This window comes from Trichechus manatus, unplaced genomic scaffold, assembly GCF_000243295.1.
Source record: "Trichechus manatus latirostris isolate Lorelei unplaced genomic scaffold, TriManLat1.0 scaffold00152, whole genome shotgun sequence".
In the NCBI taxonomy this organism is placed as follows: Eukaryota; Metazoa; Chordata; class Mammalia; order Sirenia; family Trichechidae; genus Trichechus; species Trichechus manatus.
In genome coordinates, this window is record NW_004444088.1 from 4,822,500 (window position 1) to 4,831,746 (window position 9,247).

The following is a 9,247-nucleotide window of genomic DNA, read 5'->3' on the forward strand; positions in this document are numbered from 1 at the left end:
CCGTTCTCTGTCAGTTTTCTCACTCCATTTGGTGCTTGGCTGAGTTCTTTATCTCTTCATTTGATGTTTTAGGGTTTCAGGATTGTTGTATTCTCTGTTCGGCTTAGTGGTTCGGATCTTTGCTGTGGAGGGACGGCGTGGTGCTTCTGCCTAGAGCGCCATTTTGCCGGAGTACCCACAATAACAATTTTTAATAAGCCCAGGCTTATATGCCAGCCAGTTGCCTTTGAGTCGATTCCAACTGATGGTGACCTCGTGTGCCAGAGTAGAACTGTGCTCCATAGGGTTTTCAATGGCTGGTTGTTCAGAAGCAGATTGCCAGGCCTTTCTTCTGAGGCACCTCTGGGTGAACTCACACCTCCAACCTTTTGGTTAGCAGCCAGTCATATTAACCATTTGTACCACTAGGGATTTCCAGACTTATATGTTGTTGTTGTGTGCCGTCAAGTCGATTCCAGCTCATAGCAGCCCAACGTGAGAGAGTAGAACTGTCCCACAGGGTTTCCTAAGCTGTAATCTTTAGGGGAGCAGACTGCCAGGTCTTTTCTCCCTCCATGCTGCAGGGTGGGTTTGAACTGCTGATGTTTCTGTTAGTACCTGAGCTTAACCATCGTGCCACCAGGGCTTCTTTCCCAGACTTATATAGCATCTATTTTATTTTTGTAGCCCCAAGCCACCTTACAAGTTCCAATTCAGACCTGTGGTCAATGACGTCACTAGGGTGGTGGTGGGGGGTGTGGACCACTCCTGCTGACACTGTCAGAGGGGGTGACACCAAAATGACCCTAAGGTCTGTGGCAGCGGTGGCAGGAGAGGGGCTGCCAAGGCAGTGGCGTCACTAGGGTTGGTATCACCCATCACCCAGTTGGTAACTCCTCACCACACCCCTCACCCATCAGTCAGGGTGGGGCAGCCAGCCGTGGTGCCACCATTGGGCAGCGAGAAGGGTCTCCACCTTGGCCACTAGGAGAGAGGGGAGGAGCTGTGTGTAGCTGCAGGGGGCGGGGCCAGGAGGGGCCAGGCCATTCATCGCAGGGATCGTGGGACGGTGGAGGACGGGGGCAGAGGGGCAGGGCCAGCGGCTCCGCTGGGGGGCGTGTTCGCTGGCCAGCCCCGCCCACCCCAGGCAACAGTCAGGGGAATGTGTGAAACCATGAGCTCCCACACTGGGTGACAACAGCCCTAGTGTCACCACTGGCTGTGGTGAAACTAAATACTACTCTGGCCGTGGGCGAAGTTTTATTATAAATCCAGGCTTCAACGTGCAGATTACAGAATAAGAGGAAAGCAAGCGGGAGTGGGTCAGAAATGAGGACTCTAACAGAGAACAGTGGACACTGGCATCACAGGAATTATAAACCTAGTGTTAACCCAGTCGGCATTTACAGCGTGCCCAGTACAATGCTGAGTGTGCAAGGGTGATAAAGGCGCGGGCCCTAGCCTCAAGGAGCTCAGCCCCGTGAGGCATTAGTTTGCTTTATTAGAAAAATAAATGAGTTTCCTATTTGGTATTCATTTTTGAAAATTTTCCAGGGAGCTATTTGCAGAGAAGGACTCTTGGTAAAGTCAGATATTGCTACAATAATAACAGTGGCCACGATTCCTATTCTAACCATTTCTTTCCGAGTAAAATAACAAGATAATGTAATTGAAAGCTTTTTGGAAAATGCCTAACAAATGTCTCCACCAAGCTAAGTGCATATAATGGCTCAAGGTCCTCGATTCCAACTCGGTTATTTTCTCTCAAGGCGTAAAAGCCTAGTTTCCTAGAACTTGCTGTCTTCTCTGTATCATTCAGTCTTTTCATCATGACCCTACCTTCACATGTTTCTTCTGAGGGCAGGGGAGAGAGGACTGCAGCTTGCCCATGAATCGAGCCCCATTGAGAGCTGATCCTTTTGACCAAAGTATCAAAGCGATCCAGCTGCGGATTAAGGAAACAGAAGGCTCTGAAGCTTTGGTTTAAGAGTCAGGTCATGGAACACTTTGAAGAGCTTGAGGTTTTGGAGGAAAAAAAAAAAAAGTGTGAGGCAAGTTCCAAACACACACAGGTTATATTTAGATAGAAAAGGCAGGAATATAAAGCAACCAATTGTTTAGCAAATATAACCAAGCATACATATCCTAATGAATGTTACAAAGTACTTAGTTCAACTCTGTTGCTATTGCTCAAAGCATTTTCCTCTCCTAATTGCCTTCAAAGTTCAGATATTCTTTTGAATATCCTCAGAAGTGGGAATTTTATCCCTTGAGAGGATTAAATTTTTTGTTGAAGAGTCAAAAGCCACTTAAAGCCAAATATGATGGGAAAAAGCTAGTAATCAAGCTGAGTAATGTTTGTGACTCTAAGGTAACGAGGCTGATTTTGGTGCATGTGCTTAAAACTGATTTAAAGCAATTACACACACACACGCACGCACGCACGCACGCACGCACGGACGCACCCAGAACGCTTTGTGTAACACGTCATCACCAGGTAAGCATATAATTTCCCAAGGTCTCTATTCTGAAGGACAGCATCATTTTTATTTAACGATCTTTAAGTACTGGTATGCTTGTTAAAGGAGCCCTGGTGGCGCAGTGGTTAAGAGCTCAGCTGCTAACCAAAAGGTCAGCAGTCCGAATCTACCATCTGCTCTTTGGAAACCTTACCGGGCAGTTCTCCTCTGTCTATAGGGTTGCTCTGAGTTGGAACTGACTTGATGGCAAGGAGTTTTGTGCTTGTTAAAAAGTCATTACTCTGTAATAATCTTGGTGAAGCGACAGAGCCTAATTATTATCCGGTAAATGTGGCTTAATATTGTCTGTCTATAGAAACAAAACATAAAGGTATACACCTAGGGTTATGGATAGCCCAGGAACCAGGGAAAGTTGAAGCGTTATAATTTAGTATCAATGTTTTTGTTATTTTTGAGCAACGGCTGTCTGTCATATACAGCAATGGTAGTGTCCTAACCTCTGTTTCTGGCTTCATAGTGCTGTGACATCCACATCAGCCTTCCTATCAACAATGGGCCATGTCCCAGTGTCCGACAGCTGCATGTGTCAGGGTGTAAGCTAGTTAAACCATAAAGCCAACTAAGCCTGGTTCCCAGCTTCCTCTCTATGCTCCTTCCCCATCTGCTGCTGAAATCTTATTTCCCCTTCCCACCAGGCACTAAGTGCCTTTAGTACTGAAGTTTTGAAGCCTAATCCTCTCACCATTGAGTCCACGCCCACTCCCTGGTTTGCCATCCAGGAAGCCAGGCACAATTCACTAGAGTTGTCCCCACTTTCACCTCTTGCTCCATTCCATCAAACCTTCCATTGGTCTAATAACAGATTTTCAGAAGGCTGTGGATCATAGAAAGAAACACAATAATAAAATACATCATGATTTTTAAAAGATTAAACTGTGAAAAAAGAAGTATTGATTCCATTCATCATTTAGGAGGAAAACAATTTCATACTAAGGTGTAAATGACTGAAAGATTTACAACTGGCAGAAGGCGGCAATTTTTTAGGCCAGTACTGTAGCTGTCATTTCTTGGGCTTGGTCCCTCTGGGTCCAGTGCACCATTTTTGCTTTTGCAGGTATTGAGGTCACAGAAGAATTCCATTAGAACTTGGCAGCAACCTGTTCTTAGCTCTTCACCACAATCAGCCAAAAACAAAACAAAACAAAAAAACCGAAAACCCATTGCCATCAAGTCAATTCCAATTCATAGCGACCCTACAGGACAGAGTAGAACTGCCCCATAGGGCTTCCAAGGAGCAACTGCTGGATTCGAATTGCCGACCTTTTGGCTAACAGTGAGTTCTTAACCACTGCGTCACCAGGGCTCCCACAATCAACCAATCCTGCATAAATGTCTTGTCACTAGAAAGCAAACAGGAAATCATTGCTTCTCTTGGCCGTATGCTTGGCCAAGATAAGGCTTCTCAATAGGACTATTCTTCTTACATACATGGAGAAACATAATCATGTTCCTGATCCATCTGGCTGCCTTAAACTTGTTTCTGAAGCAAATGAAAAACCCTTACCAAAATGGCATTTCACTGACATACTAGCTGGAACCAAAGTTGTTTATTGAAACAATGATTCTAACTTTGTAAAGATATTTGTATACAGTGCTTCCTGTTACAAAGGTATCTTTCTCTAATATAATTCTCTATAAAGCATATCTTCTTTGACATTCTGGAAAGACACCTAGTTTTTGAAATGTCAGAAGGTGTTGCAATACAACAATTCCATCTTGCAGATGGTCTCATGGCGTCCAACCCTGAAGATGGTGTTAAACTTCACTTTATGGTGTATGAAAAATAATGAATACCAATCAAGTAACCTAAAATGCAAAAGTGTTCTCATGGCAGTAATAAGGCATCACGTTTATTCTCTTTTTATTCCTACCCCATTTCCATTCATATCAATGCATTATCAAAACTCATTTCCATCGAGTCACCTCTGACTCATAGTGACCCTATATGGTGGAGTAGAACTGCCACATAGGATTTCCAAGGCTGTAATCTTTATGGAAGCCGACTGCCACATCTTTCTCCTACGAAGCAGCTGGTGGGCCCGACCGCTGACCTTTCGGTTAGCAGCTGAGTGCTTAACCACTGCACCACGAGGGCTCCTGTCAATGCATTAATCAACACCTAATTCTTTGTTGATGTTGAAGGTACCACAGCTTTGCATTCTGGAACTGTGTTGGATTTTTAGCCTTTCCCACATCACTAGTTTAACACTTTTCTCCAGTTTAGCTGAGTCCGAGGAGTGAGGAATGAGCGCCGAGGGCTGGCCTTGGTGAGCCTTCAGAAACAGAGGCACCTGTGATGCTGGGTAAGCACTCAAGGCTCTGAGGGAATCCCTTACATAAAAGCTAAGGCAAGGTCCCTCCAGTGAGAATGTGAATATCACTTCTGCAAACTGGATTTCTAAAATAGTATCTAACAAAAAGCAAAATTCCTTCTCCCTTCCCCACACCCCTTCAAAGCTTTCGTCTGCTTTACCTCACAATATTAATCCCACTCTATGCAGCTGATGGAAACCCTGCTGGCGCAGTGGTTAAGAGTTCGGCTGCTAAGCAAAAGGTCGGCAGTTTGAATCCACCAGCCACTCCTTGGAAACCCTATGGGGCAGTTCTACTCTGTCCTATAGGGTTTCTATGAGTCGGAATCCAGTCGATGGCAACGGGTTGGGTTGTTTTTGGTTTATGCAGTTTATGACAGTGGCGGTTAAGAGTGGGAAGTCAGCGAGACCGGCCACTTACTAACTCTGCAGCTTAGGTAAGTTTCGGACTCCCTAAGCTGGTTTTTACCATCCACAACGTAGATGATTGTGAGGAGTAGATGAGATGCTAGTAAAGGCACATAGTAAGTACTACGTAAGTAACGTTGCCCTGTGCTTGCTACTGAGTAGTGCGGAGTCCAGAGCCTCTGCTTGCATTGAGAGCAGTAACTCAGCCAGCCCTATAAGCCGCCCTGCTTCTGAGGTCATCTCACAGGTCAGTAAGTCCAGATATCACACATCAATTAGCGGTGACCCCATTAGCCCCGAAGAGTGAGTGACGCTGAGAGGGGCAAGGACCTCATGTCTTTCCCAAGCTGAAGCTCTGTCTCGGAAGCACAATAAAGGCGATGGGGAAAGAAACCATTTTTCCGTAGCTGCTGCCAGGATAAACTGAGCAGTGTTTGGCAGTTTACTAACCCTGAACTTGGAGGAGTGGTCTGGGAAGGACAGGCCTGGGTGACCAATGTGCTCGGGCTCAGAAGGTTAGAATCTGTTGTGGATTGAATTATATCCCCCCAAAATATGTTTTGTAAATCCTGTGCCTATGGTTTTAATCCCATTTGGGAATGGGTTGTCTTTATGTTAATGAGACAGAATTAGTGTAGGATTTGTCTTGTGTCAATCTCTTTTGAGATATAAAAGAGATTAAACGAGCAAGCAGAACAGAGATGGAGGAAGAGAGATGCCAATCCACATGAGGATCACCCGGGAGCAGAAGCTCAGAGGAGACACGGACCTTCCTCCAGAGCCCACAGAGAGAAAAAGCCTTCCCCTAGAGCTGGCACCCTGGATTTGGACTTCTAGCTTCCTAAACTGTGAGAAAATAGATAGCTGATTGTTAGAGCCATCCATTTGTGGTATCTCTGTTATTGCAGCAGTAGATAAACTAAGACAGAATTTGGTACTGAGAGTGCGGTGTTGCTGTAACAGATACCTAAAATGTAGAAGTGGTTTTGGAAATGGGTAGTGGGTAGAGGCTGGAAGAGTTTTAAGGTACCTGATAGCAGAAGTCTCCATTGCCTCGAAGAGACTTTTGGTAGAATTATGGACGTCAAAAGCAATTCCAGTGAGGGCTCAGAAGGAAGTGAGGAGAGCCCTAGAGAAAGTCTCTATCGTCCTAGAGAACACATGTGGCGTCAGCAACAGAATGTTGTTAGAAATGTGGACATTAAATGTGCTTCTGGTGAGGCTTTAAAAGAAAATGATGAACCCTGATTGGACAATAGAAGAAGGGCAACGCTTTTTATGTAGTGGCAAAGAACTTGTTTGAATTATGTTCAAATGTTTGGTGGAGGGTAGAACTTTTAAATGATGAACTTGAATATTTAGCTGAGATTTCTAAGCAAGATCTTAAAAGGACCACTTGGTTTCTCCTTGCCGCTTACAGTAAAATGGGAGAGGAAAGAGATAGACTTAAAAATGAACTGTGCAAAATGAAAGCAAACTTAAAGATTTGGAAAATTCTGTTGTACAAACTAAGGATATGTGTCCTAGAATTTACACCAAGGATGTGGCTGCACAATCTTTTGTTAAGGAGATTAAGCCTGTGACTGATGGATCTAACCAACTACGATTGCAGAAAACCCATCAGCTTAGACTGAAGGGGACAGAGAAACAACGAAAGAAAAGAATGCTGTCTCTGGGAATTCTACCGGCAGGAAACAGGTCGAAGAAGCTACATCTGTTGTCCTTCAGGGAAAGAAAAGGACCATCCCTGGAGCAGCTCAGAGATCAGCAGAACTGTTGGAAGAAGCACGGGAAGCAGGGCCTTCTCAGTTTCAAAGGGTGGGTGCACCATCTCCCGGCTCTGAAAGGGTGCAGCCACAGCCTTCTAGGTTTCAAAGAGATCTTTGCCAGTTTGGTTCTGGAGTGCGGGGCTGCCATTAAGGTGTGACAGGGGGATTGAGCTGCTGCCCAAAGCTGAGGTGGCAGGGCTGTCAGGCCCAAGAGGCAGAAGAATGGGGCCTGGCAGGGCAGAGGGTGGGGTTGCCACTCAGATGTACTAGGAGAATTGTTATTGTTGGTGTTGTTAGGTGCCATTGAGTAAGTTCTGACTCATAGCAACCCCAATATACAACAGAACAAAACACTGCCCAATCCTGTGCCATCCTCATAATTGTTGTTATGCTTGAGCCCATTGTTGCAGCCACTGTATCAATCCATCTCGTTGAGGGTCTTCCTCTTTTTCAAGCATGATGTCCTTCTCCAGGGACTGGTCTGTCCTGATAACATGTCCAAAGTACATGAGACAAAGTCTCACCATCCTTGCTTCTAATGAGCATTCTGGCTGTACTTCCTCTAAGACAGATTTGTTTGTTCTTCTGGCAGTCCATGGTATATTCAATATTCTTCGCCAACACCATTATTCAAAGGCGTCAATCCTTCCATCTTCCTTTTTCATTGCCCAGCTTTTGCATGCTGGAGCTGCCCAAAGCCCAGCGAGCAGTGTTGTCATCCCAGTGGGCCTGGAAGGCAGAGCTGAAGCCCAGGGCCAAAGAGCCTTCACCCAGAATCCAGAGGGTGTGGCCAACACCTGGAGCCTGGAGGGTGGGGCAACTGACCATCTGTGTTCTGCTGGGTTTTAGACTTGCTTGGTGCCTGTTATCCCATCTTTCCCTCCAGTTCCTCTCATTTGTAATGGAAATGTCTACCTCGTGCCTGTTTTACCATTTAACTTTGGAAACAGATAACTTGTAGTCTAGATTTCACAGGTTCACAGATGAGGAGAAATTTTGCCCCAGGATGGAATACACCTAAAGTCTAACCCATATTTGCTTTAGATGCTTCCAAAGCTGAGATTTTGGACTTGGAGTTGATTTAAGACTTTTGCAATGATGTGATGGGGTGAATGTGTTTTGCATGTGGCAAGGACATGAATTTTTTAGGGGCCAAAGGGTAGAAAATTATGGATTGAATTATGTCCCCCAAAAATATGTGTTGTAAATCCTAATTCTATGCCTATGGTTATAATCCCATTTGGGAATGGGTTGTCCTTGTTATGTTAATGAGATAGGATTGTTGTTGTTAGGTACCATCCAGCTGGTTCCGACTCATAGCAGCCCTGCAGGACAGAGTAGAACAGCCCATAGGGTTTCCAAGGAGCGCATGGTGGATTTGAACTGACGACCTTTTGATTAGCAGCCATTGCTCTTAACCGATTAGTGTAGGTTATATTTTGAGTCAATCTCTTTTGAGACATAAAAGAGATTAAACAAGCAAGCAGAGCAGAGATAAGGGAAAAGAGATGTCAAATCACAAGATTGCACAGGAGCTCAGAGACACGGAGCTTCCTCCAGAGCCAACAGAGAGAAAAAGCCTTCCCTGAGAGCTGGCACCCTGAGTTTGGACTTCCAGTCTCCTAAACTGTGAGAAAATAAATTTGTTTGTTAAGGCCATCCACCTGTGGTATTGCTGTTACAGTAGCACTAGCTAAGAGAGTACTTAATTGAATTAGGTGAAAAGTCCCCTTTGACGTACACATCAAATAAAAGAGCATATCTAACACCTAACCAAGATGAATTCAGTTTAGCTCTCCCCCGAGATCTGACCTAGATGACCATTTCAGATTCCCCTGGCTTTCAGACAAGCTGCCCCAAACACGGGAGGGCACCCCAGGAGCCTCTGGCACAGGCCGCGAGCGCTCGGACGCCGGCCAGGGCAGAAGGCCGCCAGCTCCGCGGGGCGCGCAGGGCCCGGGCTGCGAAAGCGCAGCGGCCGCCGGCCGCCCCACACGCGGGATCACAGGGAGCCGACGGGTCGTTCACCGACTGAGCGACCCCGAGAAACGCCCTGGTGCCCAATGACGCGGCGCGCCTGCTCGGCGGCGGCGCTACCGGCGGCGCGGGCGCCCTGCGCTGGGGGTGGGGTTCTTTCCAGGGAGCTTCTGGGAGCCGCGGCTTGTGTGGAGACAACCGCCACAAAGCCCGAGCCGTCCCCTCGTCACCCCTGACGGCATGGGAAAGCGCCGGCCCCGCC